This window comes from Hylobates moloch, unplaced genomic scaffold (assembly GCF_009828535.3).
Source record: "Hylobates moloch isolate HMO894 unplaced genomic scaffold, HMol_V3 SCAFFOLD_21, whole genome shotgun sequence".
Taxonomy (NCBI): domain Eukaryota; kingdom Metazoa; phylum Chordata; class Mammalia; order Primates; family Hylobatidae; genus Hylobates; species Hylobates moloch.
In genome coordinates this window covers 19503775-19531068 of record NW_026652296.1, presented here as the reverse complement: position 1 = coordinate 19531068, position 27294 = coordinate 19503775, and the positions used below count along the sequence as shown (strand labels likewise).

Sequence of the window (27294 nt, the reverse complement as noted above, 5' to 3'; positions counted from 1 at the left end):
GTGCTCCTTTACATTTCAAACTTCTAATAGCTACAGATGAGCTTTTGGTTTAACTTCTGTAGGGGTGCACATGAGCATTTCACTTAAAACTATATATTATATATTCCATTTGCCTCTGGCCATAAAGCCATAGTTCAAAAATAACTTAGAGATATCTAATATACAAAACAAAAAATAAATAAAAGAACGAGCAAAACAAAAAAATACCCAATATGGAGGAATGGGACAATATATGCAGTCCAACTTCTTTCCTAATTAAAAAATCCTGCAGCAATCTGTTATCCAGTTTCCAACTGAGTATCTCCCAAGTCTGGGAGCTCATTATCATTTATGACAATTTATTACAAAGTCCCTTTCTTAGTTGGACCTGGTTCCCAGCTTTTAGATTTGTCTTTTGCACATAAATCAACTCTTTTTACTACATGATGCATCAACTCTCTTTTCTATGTATCAGCTTTTCACACAGTTGAAGATCATTTCCTCTTTTAGTATTTACTTCTGCAGCTAAGTGTCCTGAATTCATTGCACATTCTCTCTATACATTCTAATTTTCTGCATTTCTCTCAAAATGCGGCAACTAGAACTGAACAAAGCATTCAAGATGTAGCCCAACCAGAAGAGAATTAAATGGAAACTGTGTTTTCATCATCCTATTACCATTACTAATACAACCAAAAACTGAGCTAGATACAAGTTCTATTCTCCCCCTCACAGAGAAGGACTTTGAGGTGAAGTGACCCAGTGGGACAAGGGAACACTGCTAGAATTGAGGAGGATTAGGATTATTTCACCACAAGGCCATTTGGATACACGTTTTCAGACACTCATTTATAATTCCAACAGAGGACTTCAACTTCTGAGCTATCTTCCCCTTTGCCTCTTTGAAATCTACCTTCTTGTCTTAAGAAAGGAATGTTAGACTTTCTCTGAACATCCTATCTAAATGTCTTTGGTGGCTCCCCCAAATCCAAGCTGAATTATTCTCTATTACAGCATCCTAATTGTTTCTTTCATAACATTTATCAAAATTTGTCTGGATCTTCATCTGATTCTTTTCCTGCTTATTGTCTTTCACCTTGGCTAGGCTGTAAGCTCTGTAAGTAAGGTCAGGGCCTATATCCACTGTTTCCATAGCATATGGCACAATGTCTGGCACATAATAATCGTTTTCAGTGAGTGAATGGGTGAATAAACGGTAGCTGATAATGGAGTTAAGACTCTCACATCAGACAGAGCTGGGTTTGTGTCCTAGAGCCCTACCACTGTGGACTGTGTATTCCTGGACAAATGACTTAAGTCCTCACAATCTATTTCCTCATTGGTAAAATGAGGAGCTATTAATGCCTACCTCATAGAGCTGACATGACATTCGGTGAATTGATAGGAAGTACACAAAATGATTTAGCATGCTGTCTGATATATAGGAAACAATAAATCATAGTTACTACAGCTACTGCTACTGTTCTAATTACCACCACATCCCACTCAGAGGCTGGCCACTGAAGGATGACAATTAACTGTAACAGCTAGAGGTACATCAGCTGTTTTATCCAGCCTACCTTTCTTTCTTTTTAAAAAATTGTGATAAAAACACATAACATAAAATTTACTGTCTTAACCATTTGTTTCTTTTGAGATGGAGTCTCACTCTTGTTGCTCAGGCTGGAGTACAGTGGCGTGATCTCGACTCACTGCAACCTCCGCCTCCCAGGTTCAAGCAATTCTCCTGCCTCAGCCTCCTGAGTAGCTGGGATTATAGGCATCCACCACTACACTGGGCTAATTTTTGTACTTTTAGTAGAGACAGGGTTTCGCCATGTTGGCCAGGCTGGTCTCGAACTCCTGACCTCAGGTGATCAGCCTGCCTTGGCCTCCCAAAGTGCTGGGATTACAGGTGTGAACCACTGCACCCAGCCTGTCTTAACCATTTTTAAGTGTACAGTTAGGTAGTGTTAAGCACATTCACATTGTTGACCAACAGATCCCTAGAACTTTTTCATCTTGCAAAAGATGAAAATGCTATACCCATCAAACAACTATTCCCCTTACTCTCTTTCCCCAGCTCCTGGCAACTACCATGCTACTTTCTAAGAGTTTGACTACTTTAGATACCTCATATAAGTGAAGTTATATTTCAAGACGTAGCCCAACTAGAAGAGAATGAAAAGCAAGCTGTTTTCATCATCCTACTACCACTACTAATACTACCAGGAACCTAGCTAGCTAAAAAAAGTACTTATCTTGGGCCAGGCGCGGTGGCTCACACCTGTAATCCCAGCACTTTGGGAGGCCGAGGCGAGCGGATCACGAGGTCAGGAGATCGAGACCATTTTGGCTAACACAGTGAAACCCCATCTCTACTAAAAATACAAAAAATTAGCCAGGTGTGGTGGCGGGTGCCTGTAGTCCCAGCTACTTAGGAGGCTGAGGCAAGAGAATGGCATGAACACGGGAGGTGGAGGTTGCAGTAAACTGAGATCACGCCACTGCACTCCAGCCTGGGTGACAGGGCGATACTCTGTTTCAAAAAAAAAAAAATTTCATTTTGAGGCTAAATAATATTCCATGATATGTATATATCATATTTTATTTATCCATTCATCCATTGATGGACATTTAGGTTACTTCCCCCTCTTGGTTATTGTGAATAATGCTGCAGTGAATATGGGTGTGCAAATATCTCTTTGGGATCTTATTTTTTATTCTTTTGGGTATACACTTTTTCTTAAGCTCTCCACAATCCTATGATGCTGGCAGCACAGCAGAAATCACAGGAGTCATCAATTCGTCTTCACCTTTTTTGATCCTGTCATCAAATTATCTTCCTCTCAGCTCACTCCCTAGTCCTTTCTGATAACCTCCTGGTTCCTCTATTTTCAAGTGAATCCAACAGGTCAAATTTAAAATTTATTTTACTTGTCCAAAAGGGAAGGAAGCTATTACACCTTTCCTATCCCTTTCTGTTGGAGGAACTCTAGGTCCCTCATCCAGAGAAGGGTACTGCCCCAGGTGTGAGCAGAATGAAGCGGCAGGTACCCAGGGTCTAAGCCCCCTGGAAAAATAGAGGGCTATGGCTCTACCTTAGTCGACCCAGGACAGTTTCTAAAATGTTTACTTTATGAGTAGTGTTTTGAATGCTGTTAATATTTCATCAGGAAGTATCAGTTTCCCTTGACAGGTGAGATTAAGTCCTATTCACTAGGTTGATCAGCCTTATCATTAGAGCCAGGATATTTCTCTGCAAATCCCCTTCCAATCTTATGCTGCCCAATAATGGGATCAACTGGATTTAATAAAGTTCTGTATTTTCCCAGAGCTCTTCATTTTCACATTATTGTCCTGGGGTGGGGGGCAGCAGAACAGAGATGTTGACAGCCAAATGGAAGATGCATTGGGAGGCTTCTGAAGATACTTGCTCTGTCTTTGAGAAACCTTAGAGCATCAAGGTGAGGCAAAAGGAAAGGAGAGGAATAGTTCTCAGTACCTGAGCCTTCTCTAATCTAAAAAGCAATAAAGTCAATCATAAATCCTGAAAATGAGAGTGGCTGTGATGGTGCAAAATATAAAACTCCAACAACTATTTATCAGGAATGAAGTAAATATATCTCCCTATTCGCATCTCAGCCTTCTTCCTGCAATATGTGAGTGCGTGTGCATGAACCCACACTCACCAGTGATACACTCAGGAGAGTACTGGGGGAGGCGTTAACTTCTGCTGCAAGATAGTTAGCATATTTATTTCCTTTCCATGAGACTTCAGGAGCCTAAATCAGAAGTTTCTAAGAGCTTCTCTTGATGTCATATATTCTGAGAACGGATACATCTAAGAACTGATGTAATGTGTTTGCCATTATGAATTTGATAAAAGTTCTATTTATCTGTTTTTAAGCAAAAGGACTGCTTTAATATTATATATTGGTTTGTTATTACATATTGGTTGGTTATTTGTTATTGGTTGTTTCTATGATACACTTGGACAAGAAAATTTCTAGTCCAAGTATATCATAGTGGTATTACTTGAGACACCACTTAAATCTCATAAAAAATAGAAAAGATCCCCTAACTGGCCTCTCCCATCTTCCCCCTCCCCCATGCCAGCCTGCCTCTGTCCCACTCATTCAACTTCCTTGCTCATCTATCTTTGGTGCATTGCAGGCCCCATTCCTTCCTCCCCTTCTGCCCAAACCACTTGCACCAAGGTCATCAGTCAAGTGGCTCTTTCCTACTCCTTCAAGTCTCAAACCACTCAGGACCCAAAGGAAGTTAAGACCCACACCTCTATAACCTCTCCAAAGGGAGCAAACTCATGCCCAGGACTTTGCAATCTCCTCTACCCAAGAGATTTCCAAATCACCCTTGCCAGCCCTGACCTATCTGCCAAGTTCCAAATCCATTACTTCCAACTGCCATTGATCCCTGCAGGTTTTAAAAAACTACATGCATAAATTTCTGGCTCTGTTGACCCTGGCACTCACCCTTCCAAAAAATGAAACAAGCAAATAAAAAATACAGCCTAGGTCCACTTCCTAAATCTTCATTTTACCTCTCACCACTTGTCTTAGTCCGTTTGGGCTGCTATAACAAAAATACCATAGACCGGATGGCTTATAAACAACAGAAATGTATTTCTCACAGTTCTTGAGACCAGGAAGTCCAAGATGAATGTACTGGCATATTCAGTGTCTGGTGAGGGCCTACTTCCTCATAGACAGACAACTTCCCACTGTCCTTACATGGCAGAAGGGACCAGGGAGTGTCTGGGGTCTCTTTTATAAGACCACTAGTTCCATTCATGAGAGCTCCATCCCAGTGACCTAATTACCCTCCAAAGGCCTCAGCTCCTAAGACAATCACATTAGGGATTAAAATTTCAACACATGAATTTTAGGAGATACATTCAGTCCACTGCACCATACATCCAGATTTCCAAGCATACTTATTTTTTTTCCTAGTTTCCTTTATTCACATCTCTCTTCTTCTTCTCTTTTCCTACATGAAATGTTAATGGTCTCGGAAGCACTTACATCTTTTCTCAGTAGAGGGACTTTTAGAAATTGTGGTAAAATACACATAACATAAAATTTACCATCTTAATCACTTTTAGGTGGAGAGTTCAGTAGCATTAAGTATTAACACAGTCACATTGTTGTACAACCATCATCACCATCTGCCTCCAGAACTCTTCGCCTTATAAAACTGAAAGCTTACACCCATTAAACAATAACTCCCATTTCCTGCCCACTCCTGACTCCTGACAACTACCATTCTGCTTTCTGTCTCTGTAGATTTGGCTACTCCAGGTATTTTATATAAGTGGACTCATATAGTATTTGCCTTTTCATAACTGATCAATTTAACTTAGCATAATATCCTCAAGTTTCATCCATACTATAGTATATGTCAGTATTTACTTCCTTTTAAAGGCTGAATGATATCCCTCTGTATGTATATACCACATTTTATCCATCCATCCATCAATGAACACTTGGGTTGCTTCTACCTTTTGCCTATTAAGAATAATGTTGCTATGAACATGGACATACAATCTCTTTGAGTCCCTACTATTAACTCTTCTGGGTATCTACCCAGAAGTGGAATTGCTGAATCACATGGTGATTCTATTTTTAATTTCTTGAGGAATTGCCATACTGTTTTCCATAACAGCTGCACCATTTTACATTCCCACCAACAGTGCACTGAGTTCCCAAGAGTTCTCCACATCCATGGCAATACTTGTTATTTTCTTTTTTTTCTTCAGAGTTGCCATCCTAATGGGTGTGAGGCTGTATTTCACTGTGGTTTTGATTTGTATTGCCTAATTATATTAACGCTGAGCGTTTTTAATGTGCTTATTGTTCATTTGTGTATCTTCTTTGAATAAATATCTACTCAAGTCCTTTGACCATTTTAATCAGGTTGTCTGGGGTTTTTTGTTGCTTTTATTGGGTTGTAGAAATTCTCTATATGTTCTAGATATTACCCCTTTATTAGATATATGGTTTGCAAGTGTAATGAAGCTTTTCTCCTCTGTTTTCTTCTAAGCATTTTATAGTTTTAGATCAGGATTGTTTAGGTCTTTGATTCATTTTGAGTTAACTTTTATATATATGGTGTAAGGTAAGGATCCAATTCCATTATTTTCCATGTAGATAGCCAGTTTTCTCAGCACCATTTATTGAAAAGACTGTCCTATTCCCATTGAAAGGTCTTGGCATCCTTGTAAAAAAATCATTTGACCTTATGTGTGAGGATTTGTTTCTGGTCTCTCCATTCTACTCCATTGGTCTACATGCCTTCATTAACAATTTTTAATATTAAATAGATGTTGAAATAATATTTTGGATATATTGGGTTAAATACATTCTTAGATTAATTTTTTTTTTTTTTTACTGTTTCAATGTGGCCCATAGGACACTTATCAACACGTATTGGCTCTCACTATATTTCTGTTGGACAGCACTGCCTAGATGCTTCAGACTGGAGCCACGGGGCAGTGTGAAGAGCAACAGCTAACATCATGGGATTAGATGATCATCTGAAAGCTCCTCTCCTCTTGTGTTTATCATTATAGTACTTAGGGAGCAGGGTATCACTGTGGCTGAGAATTGAGGCTTCTGAGTCAGGCAAGTCCAGGTTTCAAGACCTGCCCCGTCCAACACAGCAGCCACTAGCCATAAGTACTCATGTGTGTACTGAGTATCTGAAATGTGGCTAATGTGAATTGAGATGTACTGTAAATGTAAAATGCAGACCAGATATCAAAGACTCAGTACCAAAAAGAGTAAAATATCTAGTTAATAACTTTTATATCAATTACATGTTAAATATTAGTATTTCTGATAAATCAGGTTAAATAAAATGTATTATTAAAATTAATTTGACTTGTGTTTCTTAGTAGGCTATTTTTTAGATCAGGTTCACAGCAAAACAGAAGGTATAGATATTTCCCATATACCCACTGCCCCACACATGCATAGCCTACTCCATTATCCACATCCCGCACCAGAATGGTACATTTGTTACAACTGATCAATCTACACTGACACATCATTATCACCCAAAGTCCACAGTTTACGTTAGAGTTCACTCTTGGTGTACATTCTATGGGTATGGACAAATTTATAATGATACGTATCTACAATGTTATAATATCATACAAAATAGTTCTACTGCTCTAAAAATCTTCTGTGCTCTGCCTGTTCATCCCTCCCTCCTCCCTAACCCCTGGCAACCACTGATCATTTTACTGTCTCTATAGTTTTGCCTTTTCCAGAATGTCATATAGTTGGAATCATAGGTATGTAGCCTTTTGGGATTGGCTTGTTTCACTTAGTAATATGTATTTAATCTCCCCCCATTGCTTTTTATTTTTTGACTTGCTAATTTTGATTTTTTTTAAATGTGGCTCCTAGAACATTTTAAATGACATATGCAGCTCACCTTATGTTTCTGTTGAACATTTCTCAGCTTGGCATGGGCAGTTTTTCTCAGCATGGCATCTTCCTGTCTTTCCAGTCACTCAAGTCCAAGCCTGGCTGTACTTGGTTTGCTGCAACCTAAACACACCAGCCTCCTTGCCTTCACACATACTAGAGTCCCTTCATTAGAGTTTTCTTTAACCCCCTCCCTCACCTGAAGACTAATTCATGCTCAGACCCAATTCAAATATGACATCTTCAGTGAAGCCTTTCTAAACTTCCATTGTACCTAAATCATTTTTTATAGCACATTCTACCTTATAATTTTTTTGTATGTGGCTGACTTTCTCTCCAGATTGTGAACTCTTTGAATTAGGCCCCATGTTTTGTTCATCTTTGGGTCCTCAATCCTTAGTACAGAGCCTGACACATGGCAGGCAATCAGAGATGTTAAGTTAATAAATGAATAAAACACAATTAATATATCCTCTAATAAAAGATAACATATTCACTTACAATCAAATAGCTTAGTAAAGAACCTCAAATGCCATAAATGAGGCTGTAAAATTCTATCAGCCAACAGCTAAAATTATTCACAAGCTAAAATTTGTATTTTCAAAGCAACACATTAATCAATAATATTTATAAAGTATATCACAATGAAAAGATGGTAAAGCAGCTCCTAATGGTTAACGACAGTGATTGGCCTGGAGATGTGGAAACTATCTATGGAAACTAGATGGTTAAAACAACCACATTCCGTATCCATTAAACGCTGACAGCCCAGACCCCACCAAAATAGAGGCAGTGAAACAGCCTTTGAAGTTGTTTTCAAAGGAAGCCACCAAGATGATTAAAGGGTTGGAAAATGAGATTTATGGGTAATGGCCACAGAAACGAAGACAATTTTGCCTAGGCAAGAGAAAAGGCCGAAGGGTGACTTAATAACCATCTTCAATCATTGTTATTATACAGAGGATGATGACCAGATGGTCTCCATTTTCACCAAAGAAAGAATATTGAAAATGGACTTAAGCTGCAGCATAAAAAAAAAAAAAAAAGGTCTAGTTTTAAACAAAAAACTCAATGGTTAAGAACTAGTATACAGCAAAGCAGACCTGGGGAGTATGTGGTGTAGCCATGTCTGAACTCATCTGTTATGCTGGGAAAGCAGTAAGTGGGTAGGGTGTGTTCAGGTCTTCAACAGTCCTTTGTTGAGGGCAAATTCTCAACTGGCTAGTCCTCAAATGAATCACGTAGCATACAACCACAGGAGTGGAAAAGAAAGAGATATGAAAATTGAAACACAGCACCCTCTGGTGTACATAGCTGTCTTTTAATCTAGGAAAATTTTTTTTTTTTTTTTGAGACGGAGTCTCGCTGTCGTCCAGGCTGGAGTGCAGTGGCACAATCTCGGCTCACTGCAAGCTCCGCCTCCCGGGTTCACGCCATTCTCCTGCCTCAGCCTCCTGAGTAGCTGGGATTACAGGCGCCCGCCATCTCGCCCAGCTAATTTTTTGTATTTTTTAGTAGAGATGGGGTTTCACCGTGTTAGCAGGATGGTCTCGATCTCCTGACCTCGTGATCCGCCCACCTCGGCCTCCCAAAGTGCTGGGATTACAGGCGTGAGCCACCGTGCCCGGCCAGAAAATTCTTGATGTGTATCAGTATTTTTCAAAATGTAAGGTCCAAACCATGACAGAATCAGGAGAAACTTAGACAAGGCTGGTCTTAGGGTTCGTTTAATCACTACATCCATCTTTATCAAGCACCTACGATGCATTTCTCCCTGTTACCAGGAGGTACCAGGAAGCCTGTTACACAAGCAACCTCAACTTCTGCCTATAGCAAACTTGGATACTTCCCAATCACCTTTTGAATGCTGAATTCAGACTCTGATACAACTAGCTGGCACATGACCATGCCATGCTGAGACATGATAATATCTGCCAGATAATGTGAATTTTGCCCTGTGTTCTGGAGTATATTACATATAAAAGTTAAGCAACACCTAAATGGGGGTGTTCCCTTAGACATTCTCTCTGCTATGTTGTGGTGTATACACCCTTCTTTACTGATCTCTGTCTCCCAAATCCCAGCCAGCCACTTTTTACATCCTCCTAGGCTTTATGCTGCAAAACCTTCCTCACATCCTTTTAAGTACAAAAGACATTCAATGAGCTCAAAAAGTTTGAGACCCAATCAAGAATCTTTTACAGCCCTCTCAGTATCTTTAGCCATCTTGGTGCCAGATGGGAACTTCATTCACATGATACATATACTTCCTTCATGTGACTCACCATTGCTAAGCAACTGGTATGTCCTAGGTGAATAAAACATATGCCCTGTGTCTGAGATTCACAGTGCAGTAGGGGAACATAGATAGATATGGGTGTAAATAGATCAGTTGAAGCATGAGTTGAAGCTCAAGGCTTTACATGCTAAGAAGAGAGGAAAAAGGCAATGGAGACAGCAGACAAGAACGATCAAGACATCAGAGCAGAACTTATATCCTGTGAGAGCAGGACTTTTGCTAAAAACAAGTCTTACAGGATGAAAAGAAGTTGTCCAGGCAGACGAGACAGGAATATGTAACATCCTAGGCATAAAGGTCCCACGACATGTCACCTTTTGGAGAATGGTGCTACGTGGCACACTGTCCTCCGGTCCCAAAGGTCTCCTTGAAGAGACACGAAAATCCCACCTGAAGAACTGACCCTTGCAGATTATACATAGCACAGACCTAAATGGCAACAAACAAGCAAACAAAAAACCCAATACAGACTAGGCACTGATCTGATGGAAGTGAGACAGGCTGGAGTAGCAAAGGGTCTGACTAAGAAGCTCAGGAGGAATTCCTCTGATACCCTTCTTATGCCCCCTCCCCAGCAACATCTAACAGCCTCACTTGGGCCCAACTCCCCTGTTGAACTGGTGGCACTGCATTGTAATTGTGGGTACAAGATTCCTCCCCCACAAGACTGTGGGCTGAAGCAAGAGCTCTACCTTTTTATTTCTATGCCTCTGACACCCAGCACATATGAAGCACAAGCAAAATTTGATGACTAAGCTAAGCAATTAGTTCATATGTGTGATTAGGGTTTGAAAGGGCAGAACCCTGGACCTATGATCCCAAATACCTTTCTCTATCTAGTTCACCTGGTTTTGTTCCTCCTCAGAAGCCATCTATCCTTACCTTGGTTCATGTTTTCCCATCTCTCCGTTTTATACACATAAACCAACTCCTACCCTCAAATCAGGGAAAAGGGACAGATATTCCTGTCCTCAAGTTAAGAGTGACCTACGTCAAAGTGAAAAACAACCAAGCCAAAGAGGTAACAGGGAACTGGCTTCTTGAGCACTCAGAAGAATTTGAGATTATTGCCTCGCGAGGGAAAAAGAGAAACCCAACCCGATTACAGAGTAAAAATAGGTCACTGCTTGAATACAGCCCTTTGGTTACTGGCTGCAAGCCCCTTTTTGCTTTTGACTCCAGTGTCACAAGAAAGTGGCAGCACAGTCTTAGAATAAGGGCTCCACAGCCAGCTGGCTGCTCGGCCTGGCCTTCCCGCTGGCATTCTAGAAGCAGCATGCAGGGCCAGGCACCTACTGGGGAGTTCAGTAAGCCTTTGTCACTGCTGACATGAAATACCAGAGTTGGTAAGTTTCTTTGGTTTTGTTTTGAACAAACTGGGAGATAGTTCAAGGTTGTCCTTGTAAGTCTCTCTCACTTGCATTCAGCCATACGTTGTTTAGTAGGAAATGAGTACAGTTCAGCTAGTTCACTTATCCCCATGCCAAACCAGCAGGCAGCCTCTTTTCCATGAGAGACAGTTATAATTTTGAATTACTATAACGCTGTACTTGCAGCAAACTCAGTGTGTGCCATGTATGTGCACACATGGCTGGGAGTAGGGGGGTAGTGCCAAAATGTTGGTTCTACGACAAACAACAACAACAACAAAACAAACAAACCAAAAGGCTGTGTATAGCTAAAAAAAAAAAAAAAATGGCCAAGAAAAAGGTAGAATAGAAAATATGTTTTATTATCCTGATACCAAAGCCTGGCAGAGACACAATAAAAAAAGAGAATTTTAGACCAATATCCCTGATGAACATCGATGCAAAAATCCTCAATGCTGGCAAACTGAATCCAGCAGCACATCAAAAAGCTTATCCACCATGACCAAGTTGGCTTCAGCCCTGGGATGCAAGGCTGGTTCAACATATGCAAATCAATAAACGTAATCCATCATATAAACAGAACCAAAGACAAAAACCACATGATTACCTCGATAGATGCAGAAAAGGCCACTGACAAAATTCAACAACCCTTCATGCTAAAAACTCTCAATAAATTAGGTATTGATGGGACATATCTCAAAATAACAAGAGCTATTTATGACAAACCCACAGCCAATATCATACTGAATGGGCAAAAACTGGAAGCATTCCCTTTGAAAACTGGCACAAGACAGGAATGCCCTCTCTCACCACTCCTATTCAACATAGTGTTGGAAGTTCTGGCCAGGGCAATCAGGCAGGAGAAGGAAATAAAGGGTATTCGATTAGGAAATGAGGAAGTCAAATTGTCCCTGTTTGCAGATGACATGATTGTATATCTAGAAAACCCCATTATCTCAGCCCAAAATCTCCTTAAGCTAATAGGCAACTTCAGCAAAGTCTCAGGATACAAAATCAATGTGCAAAAATCACAAGCATTCTTATACACCAATCACAGACAAACAGAGAGCCAAATCATGAGTGAACTCCCATTCACAATTGCTTCAAAGAGAATAAAATACCTAGGAATCCAACTTACAAAGGAAGTGAAGGACCTCTTTAAGGAGAACTACAAACCACTGCTCAATGAAATAAAAGAGGATACAAACAAATGGAAGAACATTCCATGCTCATGGGTAGGAAGAATCAATATCGTGAAAATGGCCATACTGCCCAAGGTAATTTATAGATTCAATGCCATCCCCATCAAACTACCAATGACTTTCTTCACAGAATTGGAAAAAACTACTTTAAAGTTCATATGGAACCAAAAAAGAGCCCGCATCGCCAAGTCAATCCTAAGCCAAAAGAACAAAGCTGGAGGCATCACGCTACCTGACTTCAAACTATACTACAAAGCTACAGTAACCAAAACAGCATGGTACTGGTACCAAAACAGGGATATAGACCAATGGAACAGAACAGAGCCCTCAGAAATAATGCCACATATCTACAACTATCTGATCTTTGACAAACCTGACAAAAACAAGAAATGGGGAAAGGATTCCCTGTTTAATAAATGGTGCTGGGAAAACTGGCCAGCCATATGTAGAAAGCTGAAACTGGATCCCTTCCTTACACCTTATACAAAAATTAATTCAAGATGGATTAAAGACTTAAATGTTAGACCTAAAACCATTAAAATCCTACAAGAAAACCTAGGCAATACCATTCAGGCCATAGGCGTGGGCAAGGACTTCATGTCTAAAACACCAAAAGCAATGGCAACAAAAGCCAAAATTGACAAATGGGATCTCATTAAACTAAAGAGCTTCTGCACAGCAAAAGAAACTACCATCAGAGTGAACAGGCAACCTACACAATGGGAGACAATTTTTGCAATCTACTCATCTGACAAAGAGCTAATATCCAGAATCTACAATGAACTCAAACAAATTTACAAGAAAAAAACAACCCCCCCAATCAAAAAGTGGGCAAAGGATATGAACAGACACTTCTCAAAAGAAGACATTTATGCAGCCAAAAGACACATGAAAAAATGCTCATCATCACTGGCCATCAGAGAAATGCAAATCAAAACCACAATGAGGTACCATCTCACACCAGTTAGAATGGCCATCATTAAAAAGTCAGGAAACAACAGGTGCTGGAGAGGATGTGGAGAAATAGGAACACTTTTACACTGTTGGTGGGACTGTAAACTAGTTCAACCATTGTGGAAGTCAGTGTGGTGATTCCTCAGGGATCTAGAACTAGAAATGCCATTTGACCCAGCCATCCCATTACTGGGTATATACCCAAAGGATTATAAAACATGCTGCTATAAAGACACATGCACACGTATGTTTATTGCAGCACTATTCACAATAGCAAAGACTTGGAACCAACCCACATATCCAACAATCATAGACTGGATTAAGAAAATGTGGCACATATACACCATGGAATACTATGCAGCCATAAAAAATGATGAGTTCATGTTCTTTGTAGGGACATGGATGAAGCTGGAAACCATCATTCTCAGCAAACTATCGCAAGGACAAAAAACCAAACAGCACATGTTCTCACTCATAGGTGAGAACTGAACAATGAGAACACATGGACACAGGAAGGGGGAACATCACACACCAGGGCCTGTTGTGGGGTAGAGGGAGGTGGGAGGGATAGCATTAGGAGATATACTTAATGTTAAATGAAGAGTTAATGGGTGCAGCACACCAACATGGCACACATATATATATGTAACAAACCTGCATGTTGTGCACATGTACCCTAAAACTTAAAGTATAATTAAAAAAAAGAAAATGTTTTATTAACAAACAGCATATTTTATAATGGCGGTGATCAATATTTATTAAACACAAGGTTCTAGAGGGCTCTTCTGGCAGGATAATTCTAAGAAAGACGTTCCAGAATGTCAACTTACATATTCCCTTATAAAACACAGCCCTGGCTTACACAGTATATGGTGTACATGTCTCTTCTCTCCAATAAACTATAAGATCTTTGAGGTAAGGGTTCAGTGCTGCACTGCTCAGCTACACTAATGGCGATGTGCACACAGTGAGCACTTGTTAAATACATCAATTACACTTTACCTGTAGTTTCTTGCTTACTACCAAAAAATAGGGGTCAATCATTATAAGCATTCCCATCCAACACCCAGTTTGTTGCATGGAGAATGAACTTTACTTTGGGTCCCTTGCTATTAAAGCACTCAATACCCATTATTTGTTTGCATTTATGTCGAACTCATAGATGCAGGATCTGAAAAGTTAAATGAAGCTTAACATAGGCATCCAAATAAAATTAATTAGAATTTATATCTCAACTATTTCTAACAGAGTTTGAGTAACAAGACTCAACAGAAGGAAAACAGGGTAATAACAGAGACTAAGAGGGGAAAAAAAGGAAGGGAGCAGGGAGTGAAGGTGGGAGAAGAGAAGAAAGAAGGAAAGGAAAGAGGGACAGAGGGTGGAAACATCTATCTAAGCAAGAGCTTCTTCCTCAAGTCAAAAATTTCTGCAAAAAAACAAAATCTTTTTGGACAAATTTACATGATGCTTCTAACATCTCATTGTGAAAAATACAGGATAAAAACCTACAAATTCAGTATTTTTATCTAAATTTATATTTCACCAAAACAGCATAAATTTGAAAAATATTAATACATATATAGGCAAGACATTTCCTTACTTTGCAGAAATATGCTCACATAAACAATCCATTCCTTGCCAAAATAGAGCCCTTCCAACCCGTTCCCCAACCTCCAAGGTAGGGTCTTGGTCCACGAGTTAGAATCACTAAAATACACAAAATACAAGGAAATGTATCAAGCACCATTTGGATTCTAAGATGCAAGTAAGAAACCTAATTTGAAAGGGCTTACATAATAGAGGTGGTTTGCTGGCACATGCAAATGGAAAGTTCAGCGGCTTCAGGTTGAGTTTGAGTCAGTTGCTCTATGATGAAAACAAGGGCTTTTTTTTTTTGGTCGGGGGAGGGAGACGGAGTCTTGCTCTATCGCCCAGGCTGGAGTGCAGTGGCACGATCTCAGCTCACTGCAAGCTCCACTTCCCGGGCTCACGCCATTCTCCTGCCTCAGCCTCCCGAGTAGCTGGGGCTATAGGCGCCCACCACCATGCCCCATTAATTTTTTTTTTTTTTTTGCATTTTTAGTAGAGACGGGGTTTCAGCATGTTAGCCAGGATGGTCTCGATCTCCTGACCTCATGATCCGCCCACCTCGGCCTCCCAAAGTGCTGGTATTGCAGGCGTGAGCCACCGCACCTGGCCAACAAGGGCCTATTTTCTTTCTTTCTACTTCGTTAACCACATCCTAGGGGTAGCTTCCCTTGTGACAGCAAGATAACTCCAGCAGCCCCAAGCTTCATGTCCCAAACATCCAGGAGGACACAGAGAGAGGGCCGTCTTGGGGAGGTCTATCAGAAGACTGAAGAGGCTTCTTCCCAAAGTCCTCAGCAAGCATGCTGGTGGCCTGCACAGGTCACATGCCCAGCCATGAACAAACCTCTTAGCATGACTGCCACTGGGTTAACCACTGTACAACAGGTGTGTGGTTTACCTGACTGGGCTTAAACAATCAAGATCCATCCCTGGAGCTGGGGGTGGGACCAATCCCTCTTCTACCAGACGACAGAAACAAACACTCCGTTTCCTATGGAAGGGACTAGGGAGGGAGGGAGAAGAAACATTGTGAGAAGGGGAACAATTAGAATGTCCTCCACCCTTCACCTGGCACTGAATTTGACCCTGTGATTTCCAGTATCAAGGGCAAATATGGAAATGTATTTTAAGTGACACTATTTTTATCATTTAACAAAGACAAATGTTTATTCTTACACAGAGATAAATTCTTTTGAAGGGAAACCCAAGGCGAAGAATGTTTTGGAACTGTGTTTAAGAGAAAATAGGTAAAGCAGGAGGCTTAGTTTGGAAAGATGTAGTCACACTCAATAGGCCATTCCTTTTTTTTTTTTTTTTTTTTGAGACAGAGTCTTGCTCTGTTGCCCAGGCTGGAGTGCAGTGGTGCCATCTCGGCTCACCGTAACTTCTGCCTCCCAGGTTTAAGCGATTCTCCTGCCTCAGCCTTCCAAGTAGCTGGAACTGCATGTGTGTGCCACCACACCAGGCTAATTTTTGTATTTTTTAATAGAGATGCGGGGTTTTGCCATGTTGGCCAGGCTGGTCAATAGGCCATTCCTATATGGATCCTCCAGAAGGCACAGCAAGGGACAGTAAATCACAATCAAGTGAAGTTATTTTGGCAGAAGGCTGAGATGACATAGCTCAGATGCTTTCCCTTCAAATCATCGAACTTACTGCAAAGAGTAGTAACTCACATATCTTAGAACCCCTTTTTTAATGTTTATTTTTGTAGGTACATGGTAGGTGTATATATTTATGGGTTACATGAGATATTTTGGTACAGGCATGCGATGCATAATAATCACATCAGGGTAAATGAGGAATTCATCGCCTCAAGTATTTATCCTTTGAATCATACTGTTACTTGTAAATGTATGATTATTTTCTACAATAGTCACCCTGTTGTGCTGGCAAATACTAGGTCTTATTCAATTTTTTTGTACCCACGAACCATCCCTATTTCCCCCCCGTCACCCACCCTACTACCTTTCCCAGCCTCTGGTAACCATCCTTCTACTCTGTATCTCGATGAGTTCAATTCTTTTAATTTTTAGCTCCGGCAAGTAACTGAGAACACGCAAAGTTTGTCTTTCTGCTCCTGGCTTATTTCACTTAACATAATGACCTCCAGTTCTATCCATGTTGTTGCAAATGACAGGATCTCATTCTTTTTTATGGTTGAATAGTACTTCATTGTGTAAATGTACCACATTTTTCTTTATCCATTCATCTGCTGATGGGCACATAGGTTGCTTCCAAATCTTGGCTATTGTGAATAGTGCTACAATAAACATGAGCGTGCAGGTATCTCTTTGATATACTAATTTCCTTTTTTGAGGGTATATACCCAGCAGTGGGATGGCTGGATCTTATGATAGCTCTATTTTTAGTTTTTAGAGGAACCTCCAAACTGTTCTCCACTGTGAGAAATTACATTCCCACCAACAGTGTACAAGGTGTCCCTTTTCTCCATATCCTCACCAGCATTTGTTATTTATTGCCTGCCTTTTGGATAAAGGTCATTTTAACTGGGGTGAGGTGATATCTCATTGTAGTTTTGATTTGCATTTCTCTGATAAATGATGCTGAGCACTTTTTCCTATGCCCGTTTGCCATTTGTATGTCTTCTTCTGAGAAATGTCTATTCAAATCCCTTGCCCATTTTTAATGGATTAGATTTTTTTCCTATCGAGTTGTTTGAGCTCTTTATATATTCTGATTATTAATCCCTTGTCAGAAAGGTAGTTTGCAAATATTTTCTCCCATGTTGTGGGTTGTCCCTTCACTTTGTTAATTGTTCCCCTTGCTGTGCAGAAGCTTTTTAACTTGATGTGATTCCATTTGTTCATTTTTGCTTTGGTTGCCTGTGCTTGTCCAGGTATTACTCAAGAAATCTTTGCCCATTTCTGTTTCGTGGGTCTATGTGTCTGTTTTTATGCCAATATCATGCTGTTTTGGTTACTATAACTCTGTGTATAATTTGAAGTTAGGTAATGTGATTCTTCCAGTTTTGTTCTTTTTGCTCTGTATAGCTTTGGTTATTCTGGGTTGTTTGTGGTTCCAATACAAATTTTTGAATTGTTTTCTCTATTTCTGTGAAGAATGTCATTCATATTTTGATAGAGATTGCATTGACTCTGTAGATTGCTTTGGGTAGTATGAACATTTTAACAATATTCTTCCAATCCACGAGTTAGACCCCTTATGTATCATATTTATAAAAGTAAGCTCAAACACTTCAAAATCATGACCTCTGGAGTGTTTTAAATTATCAGATTATCCTCTAGGAGTATGTGTGTGTATGTACATGTGTGTACCTGTCATTATTTCAAATTTTAAAATATTTGAGTGCTACTAGATGCTCAGCTCTAAGAGACAGGGTACAAGGAGGAAGAGTTCAAAACTATAGTGTCTCTGCCCTCAAGAAGTGTAACAACTACTACTACCATCAACTGGATAAAATTATAGGATGTCAGGCACTGTGCTTTACATTTATTTTCTCATTTAATTTGATCCTCACAATAACCCTATGAGCTAAATATCAACTTGATTTTCCAAATTGGGAAACCAAGGCTTGAATGGCTAAGTCACTTGACTCAGTCACACATGCAACAGGCAACAGCTAGGATTCAAAGCCAGGTATTCCCAATTCCAAAGCCTAGATTCTTAACCACAGCACATCTGGCTGACAAGAAAACACAAACATCCATTAAGGGTGAGCAGTAGAAAGAGTATATTTACAGTGAAGAGCTAAGTCCTGAGATGTGGAGTAAAGTAGCTTAGGAGAAATCAAATAATGCAAATAGCGTGAGGAGGAGCCACATACACAGCTGTTAGCTTTGTGAACCCTGTCAACACTGATGCCTAACTGATCATCACAATCTGTCTGCTGGCCTCTGACCTATGACCTACTAGTGTACTATGTCTTTAGCCACTGACAGAATGGAAAACCAACGACGTTTCGACAGGCCTTAAGACCTTTCAAAGTTATCTCCAAGGATGGAATCAGCTCTTTCCCTGATGTGGACAGACTTTTATTCTGTTCTAGAGATAAGGCCATATATGGAGGAAGTTTGAAATCCTCTGGCCAAATACTAGATAGTACTTCCATTGTTTAATAATTAAATGATTTTTATAACCCTATCCCTAAGAGCATATGGCAATTGTCTTTGCCCACAGGATCAATTGTCACTATACTTTTAGCTTGGTGGAAAAAGCTAAACGTCTTATAATGTCTGAACAAAATGTAATACCACTTCCTCTGTGCATGTCTCCATGTACCAGAAAGTCGTGGGTCTAAGTGGATGTGGTGTCCCTCTCATGCCTCAGCAGTCCCTTTACAAAGCAGCAGACTTCTGGGTACCCAGGTCGGAGCAGACCGCCCAACCTTCAGGGTATGCTTCTAGGTTCCCAGTGCTCCAAGAGAGGGAGAAATATTTCCTCTATAAAATAATGGGTACTCAGAAGTGTATGGGATTTCCCTTTGCTTCCATGAAATTAGGAGAAAGCACCAACACTTTCTAGTAATTCCACAGTGAATAGGATGTGCTACCAGCCCAGCATCAATAGGGCTTCTCTTCATTCTCAAGAAGTGTAATGGTGACATGGCTGCCTGGAATTAAGATTGCCGCTATCAAGGTAATAAGAAACAGTTCCATTTTTCCCCATGAGCCAATTATTATCAGGGTCACATCTGGAACCTTGGCTTCATTTTCCCGATTCAATCCATATTTGAATGGCCACTATGGACCAGGTTCTATGCTAACATCTCACTGACTCAAACAATCTTAGGAAATGGATATTTCTGCCTTACCTATGTGGAAGGTAAATAAAGTTCAGGAAAGTTATATCCTTTGTTACAGAGCTGGACAATCATAGTTGGATACCAGACTGAATCTCCTGACAGTACGTTCTGGGCTGACTCCACTATGTGCCCCTGACTCCCCTAGTGCTGAGGTTTGGGGCCTTATAATATTATTATTATAATAACAATACATGGGATTTCAATGGTCATCCTCATAATCAAGCTCTTACTCTACTCTCAAAGGAGAAAGAACATATCATGTTAAAGGGGGCTATTAGAAGGCAAATGTGGTCAGTGCTGCAATGAATGGACACAAGCAGTTTAGAAACCCTATGGTGAGGATCAACTCTGACTGGGGTGAGGATAAAGGAAAACTTAAGAGATGTGAAGCCATCCACTGGGGAGGAGATGCTTTTGAGGTTAACAAAAGCTCTTAAACACACAGTTGGAAGCAGGCAAACACAAAGGGATTCGTGGACCACCCCTTACATCAGGGTTTCTCAATCTTTTTATTGACATTTAGGACTAGATAATTCTATGTGCTGGGGGGTTGTCTTGTAAATTGCAGGATATTTAGTAACATCCCTGACTAGATGCCCACTAGATCCCAGTACAGCATACTGTCCCCAGGTCATGACAACCAAAAAGTCTCCAGACACTGCCAAATATCCCCTAGGGGACAGTCATCCCTAGTTGAGAACCAGTGCCTTTGGTGAAGATGTGCCACAAACTGGGGATTGGCTAAATGTGGAGGCTGGGGAGGTGCAGATTAAGAACAGGAAGCCATGAACCAGATAGGAAAGAGGGACAGATGTGTGACTCAAGTCCTCTCAGCAACTCCCTCAGGTATGGACTCTGACTACCTTAAAGCAAACGGAGGGCCAGGCACAGTAGCTCACGCCTGTAATCCTACCACTTTGGGAGGCTGAGCCAACAGGATCACTTGAGCCCAGGAGTTCAAGACTAGCCTGGGCAATAGAGTAAGGAAGGCCCTGTATCTATTTTTTGAAAAACACATATTTAAAAAAAGACAAATGGAAGCAAATGAGATCCCATGATGAGGGCCCTTTGATAAATGTCCAGTAGGACCCTGATTGGGAGTAGGATATTTATAAGCGGAGAGGATGGATTCTAGACCCAGGCAGCTTGGAACAGAAAAACCCTTACTCTCTTTCTCCTTTCAGTAAATCAAAGAAAGAGAAGACAACCAGGGGGAATGCTAATAGAATAGTCATAATGAACCTGGAATTCCCACGCCTATTTGGGAGGATTGGAGGGGAACTGAATAAGGAGAAATACTGATGTGTGTTGTGTCTGTGACTGCAGTGCCATCCTTACCTTCTTGGGCCGTCTCCTATTCCCTCACCTCTCACCCTTGGAAGGGTTTTGGCCCAGGAAAAGCAAAAGGAGTTGGGATACTTAGTTCTGGGAGGGAGGAAGGAAAGAAAAGAAGGGAGTAAAGAGGAGAGAATTCTGAGGTTCAAAAGAGATCTACTGACAGTGTTCACAAAAAGGACCATGTTTCCCAGTAAAAAGAAAGCAAAGTAAAGCTGAGGCTGGGGATGGGGGCTGAGGAAAGGGAAGGGGCCTACAAGTAAATGTTTACAAAATGCCCACTGAGTGTCAATTCTGGGCAAGGCACATTGCGTGAGTCACCACCTTCAATTTTCACAGCATCATGTAATACCTATGTATGAAGTAGTTATAACAAGCTCCTTTCTATAGAGAAGGAAAGTGAAGTTCAGAGGCATCTTCACAGACTGAGGGGCCTCCCAGTGTGGCCAGGGGCTCCGGGCTTGTTTGGCAGACTCCTCCATGCTGTGCCTCCTCACACTTCAGCACCCACAGCCTCTTGCCCCATGCAAGCTGTAGCTGCCTGCTTGTCTGTTTGCTCTGCAAGATTAGACTGTCAGGAGCTGTATTTTGAGTTCTGTGACTCTAGCATTTCCTTATGTGCCAGGCACAGGCCCCAGTGATACAAAGAAGGGAGCAAGAGTTAACACTGACGTGAACAAAGGGTCCGCGGAGGCCCAGCTGTGTGAATTTACAGCCGAACTAATGAGCACACGCAGTTACATAACTGCCTCTCCTGCTCTGCTCCTATGCTCAGCAGCCACTAGAGGAAAGCAGGGCAGTCTTTCTTTTCCTGTGCTATATATAATTCCAACTGTTTGGGCAGGGAAGCGTGCTACAGCTCCACAGCTCAGTTACATTAGACCTTAATTTTTTCTTAAAAACCTAGCAATTTCTACCAGTGATGCCACAAAGATAATAATACAGTAATCTTAAGATTGAGATACTTTACCCACATTTCCTGCACTTTTCTACCTTGGAAACTCATTATTTCTGGTACCAGTTTGAGAAGCAGCAAGCAAGGAAAGGGTGAAAATGTGAGATGCTGAAGAGACAGCTTGCAACATTCCATAATTACAGCCTTCAATGCTGGAACCTCAAGTCTCCAATATCAAATGGAACAGTACTTCCCCTTGGTAACTAACTAGGAGCTGATCCATTAACCAGGAATATATTTTTGATATAGAGTAGGCCAGGTTTGTTTCCGGTTCTTTTGCATCTCGTTTCCTAGGCCCTAACCCCAGATTCCATGACCTTATGATGGTAGAATGAATGCTGCATAAAGAGAATCATTCATTTCTCCTGGGACTTCACTGAAGATGGTTTTTGCTTAGTAAGCCTCTTCTTCAGATATAATACTAAAAGGTATGTTTTCTGAGACCTATTAAAGCACACATTTACTAAAACTTACATTAAGTTCGTGTCAGTCCTAAAAAGTTCTCTAATTTCTGAAAGCCATAGTCTGTTATTCTAATGTGAATTGTTACGCACACATACACACACCTTGAACATTTTAAAATTACATTTATTTAAGCATACTCACTCACTCATACTTTTTGCCAATTTGGTTGGGCTTTCTCCTAAACCAATTCTTCTAAAATGGTGAGATTTTAACAAATAAAATGATACAGCTGATGTTTTCATAGGGTAATAGGTTAAGAAGAAAAAAATCCAGGCTTTTGAAATATTAATTGTATTAGCATTAATACTAATACCTAGGCCAGGTGCAGTGGCTCACACCTGTAATCCCAGCACTTTGGGAGGCTGAGGCGGGTGGAACACTTGAGGTCAGGAGTTTAAGACCAGCCTGGCCAACATGAGGAAACCCCATCTCTACTAAAAATACAAAAATTAGCCAGGCATCGTGGCACATGCCTGTAATCCCAGCTACTCGGAAGGCCGAAGCAGGAGAATCACTTGAACCCAGGAGGTGGAGGTTGCAGTGAGCCGAGACTGTGCCACTGCACTCCAGCCTGAGGGACAGAGCAAGACTCCATCTGAAAACAACAACAACAACAACAACAACAACAAAAACTAATATCTAAATATTAGCAGTACTATGATTTATAGACATGAACTCTTATAAAGAGTATGTACATGGCTGGGCATGGTGGCTCACACCTGTAATCCTGGCACTATGGGAGGGTAAGGCTGGCAGATTGCTTGAGCCTAGGAGTTTGAGACCAGCCTGGACAATATGACAAAACCTTGTCTCTACAAAAAGACAAAAATTAGCTGGGCATTGTGGCATGCACCTCATGCCTGCAGTTCCAGCTACTCGGCGGGGCTGAGACAGGAGGATTGCCTGAACCCAGGAGGTCGAGGCTGCAGTGAGCCAAGATCATGCCACCGCACTCCAGCCTGGGTGACAGAGGGAGAACCTGTTTCAAAAAAGAAAAAAAAGAGTACATACACATTTTGAGACTTGCTTAATACTGGGCAGCTTAGTTATAGCAAGTACTAGTCAAGGGTGGCATGTCACTGTGTTCAGAGTTGGATGAACCTGGGTTCTAATCTGGACTCAGCTACTTCCTAGTGTAGGTCATTTGGGTCTTGGGCAAAGTATTGAACCTCCCAAACCTCAGTTCTCGTTTGCACAATGGAAATCATCTGAATACAGACAAGATAGGGCCCACTATAAAAATTAAACAAGATAGTCTGTGTGGAAGTGTCTTTAACAGGCATTAAGTGCCTGTTAAGTATCTTTAAGAGGAGAATTAAGTAGCAGGTTCAGGCTTTTTGCCTCCTTCCTCTTCCCCTCCACTCCCCGGTGACCTACTTGCACGCTGAGTAAGGTTTCGCAGCACCATCCCTCTCCTGTGGCTTGTAAACCTCTGCAGTAACTTCAGCAACCTACACTGCCTGCACTCTGCCCTCCCTGTATGCTCCTCTGAATCACAACCATATTTGCCTTTCTAGAACACATATCATTGTCTTCAGTGATTCCCTGCAGGACAAAGTCTGCCCACTTCAGCCTAGTATCATGGTCCTGTCTTAGTCTGGTCCAACCCACCCTTTCTGAACAGTTCCTTACAAACCCACATCTTCCTACCTCAACTCTGCCTAGGCCATTCCCCTGCTTCAAGCTCTTACAGAGCTCCCATGGCCTACAGTATAAATTCCTAACTGTTTCAGGTGGCATTTGAGGCCCATGGTATCAGGTCCCTGTGCCTCTCCAGTTTCACTGTCTGCTACTCGTTTCCCTCCTTATACTTTACACCCAAGCATAAATCTACTTATAGTACCTGAAACCCCATGCTGGGTCATCACTCTCCAGCTTTACATATACTCCTCTCTTTGACGAGAATACTCTTCTCATCCATTCGGCAAACTCTTCAACAGACTTCAAACCTCTCTCAAATGCCTCTACTTCTGTGGTACAGTCTGTCCAGAACTGTGTCTTGTACGTTTTTCTACTACTTTGCACCTGTGCCCGTCATACAATGATTTCTCAGGTTTTTTTTTTTTTTGTAATTCACTGACCATTATTAATGTCTTCTCTGCTAAAAGTATAACAACACTCAGCTTTGCACAGAGCAGTTACTTGGGAAATGTTTGCATTGCTGAACAGAGGCAGCTTCCAATCTCATGGGAACATCAGATGAAATGCAGAGGATACATGCTATACAACACAGTCAAGAGGACTGAAAGCAGGCAGCAGCAGAATTCCACAATATTCCTGTTTAAAATGTTAAAATGTTGGTGGCTGCCAGAGCTCAGGAAAAGAAAATTTTTTTATGTGGTTATAGCTCACTCTAACGAGTCAATTACATTGACCTAAAGCCCATGGAGCTCAAAACTGTATTTCTCTCCCCAAAATCTCATTCTTTTATAAAGCTCCCTCCTCTGTGGAATGAATGTGGGCAATCGCTTTTGCAGTTTTTGACGATGCCAGTTTATGGCTATGTTTTTCTGTTCACTGAACTGGCTCATTTCTTCAGGAGAACAAACTGTTCTCCACTGAAGCAGGAATTGGCTGGGTTCTAACAAAAAGATTTTTCCCCCCTGACAGTGTTTTTGCAAAAGACCCAAGTCAATTTATAGCCAAGTAACAAAAGGTCAGAAAGGTTAGTCAAGCAATGGGCGTAATTCCTGTGTGTCACAGCCAATAAAGGAAATGGGTGGGAACAAATAGTATGCAATTTTAACCTGAAATTATTTGTGCAAAACTATTCTTGTAAACTATACAAAATTACCCATGACTTCCACTATAAAGGATTTCTCACTCTGATTTTTTTAAAGGCACATTTACTTTGGAAGAACTGAGATGACCTCAAATTCCTCATTCACAAATGGAAAATGTTAAAAACTTTCTTCACACTAATATAAGAAAAACTTGGTCATTGTTTTGCAGCCCTGAAACAGAAATGTTCACATTAAAAAAAAAAAACTCATAGTTAAGTCACAATTAAATACAATTTGCATGACTGAATTTAAAATCAATTGCAAAATTCCCTTGCCAAAAGGGAAACAATATTGACCAAAAGGATAGGCCAAGAAAAGACCCGACAAAAGTGACTGTTCATCTGTTTTAACCATGCTAAAAGTACAACAAACTACTGCATTATTCAGTGAGCATAAGAACAAGAAAAGCCTGCCTTTAAAGCAGACACGGAGAACTGACATCACCAGCCAAGCAAGCGGAAGGCAGATGAGTAATAGCCTGCACTGGGCGGCCAACCAGGCCCAGGCCCATGAGTCTGTGGAGTAAGAAAGCCTTTCAGACATCAAGGCCATTGGGAGGCCTCCTTCCCCCAGTTTTCCAATACAAAGTCTAATCTACTCACCATTTAAAACAATCTTAGCATCCAAAAGATGAATGGTTAAATAGAACCCTGTCACCATTCAGACAAGATGGTCTAAACCCATTTCTCCCCCCACCTCCTTGTAAGCACAACTGTAAATCCTGAAAATAACACAAAAGGCAACCAAAGGAGAAGTCTGAAAGAAAAAGGAAGGTAAATTACTTAGGGACCCAGGATTGGAGGAACAACATAGCAGCACATCTTATGACCACACCCCCACTCAATAGAAGAAGGTGGCAGAGGGTGTTTCCCAACCCCCAACCTAGCAACAGAGGGCAGCAGAGGATTGAATGGGAGTTCTGCCGACAATACCAGGCCAGCTGGAAGCACCAACAAGGGGGATAGCTCAGGACCCCACTAACAATAAAGCAGTCTGGGGAAACACTTTTTCCCCCGACTACAGGGCCCACAGGAAGCAAGCTTCATCCCAGCAGGATGGAGACTCCCTCCTCTACCTAGATATCAGGCAGCATGGCCTGGAGAAACTCCTTACCCCCATCAGACAGCACCAACAGGGACTACTGGGAGCCGCGGCAGCACCAGATAAACCAAGTGGACCAAAAGAGTACTGCAAAGGCTCTGAAAAGTAAATCATCGTTGGAACCACAAGAGTAAATCCCAACTCACATGCTAAATCTAAACACTGTGACTGCCTGCTAAAATGGAAGATTTAAATAGGACCCAGACTCTAATAGACAAAATGTCCAAAGTAGATTTAAAAAAATCACCTGTTGGCCAGGCGTGGTAGCTCACGTCTGTAATCCCAGTACTTTGGGAGGCCGAGATGGGTTAATCATTTGAGGCCAGGAGCTCGAGACCAACCTCGGCAACACGGCAAAACCATGAAGATGGACTGAAAACAGACAGAACCTCCAGCACTTATGAAACAATAGCAAAAGATCCAATATTCATATTATCAGAGTCACAGGAGAGAATAAAAAGAAGGGCTGAAAGAGTATTCAAAAAGATAATGACTGAAAATTCCCCAAATTGGCTGAAGGATGTAAACCTAGATTCAGAAGGTGAACATATCCCAAATAGGATAAACTCAAAGAAATCCACACCAAGACACATCTAACTTATATTTCTGTAAATTAAAGACAAAGAATAACTCTTGAAAGCAGAGAAAAACAACATACTACCTATAAGAGAACACCAATTCAAGCGACAACAGGTTTCTTATCTAAAACCATGGAGGCCTGGCTGGGCATGCTAGCTCACGCCTGTAATCCCATGACTTTGGGAGGCCAAGGCAGGCAGATCATTTGAGGTTAGGAGTTTGAGACCAGCTTGGCCAACATGGTGAAACCCCGTCTCTATTAAAAATAAAAAATAATAAAATAACAAAATTAAAAAATAAAACCATGGAGGCCAGAAGGAAGCGGCACAACATTTTTATGGTTAAAGGAAGTTTTTCAAACAGAAAGGAAATGATTAAAAGAATTCTGAAGCATCAAAAGGGAACAGAAAACAACAGAAAAGGCAGAAATATGGGGAGATAT

General features: G+C 41.0%; 1 protein-coding gene across 25 annotated transcripts in view; it reads right to left on the bottom strand.

Moving 5' to 3' along the window:
- Positions 1–27294, bottom strand: part of ZHX3 (zinc fingers and homeoboxes 3) — a 142974-nt gene that overhangs the window by 38467 nt on the left and 77213 nt on the right. Inside the window, exon 1 of one of the 25 annotated variants that reach the window (XM_058432797.1) lies at positions 15747–18731. The exons of the other annotated variants lie outside the window; for them this stretch is intronic. The gene's annotated coding sequence lies outside the window, so the exon portion shown is untranslated. Of the gene's footprint in view, positions 1–15746; positions 18732–27294 lie in introns of those variants that run through there. 25 annotated transcript variants of the gene reach the window in all.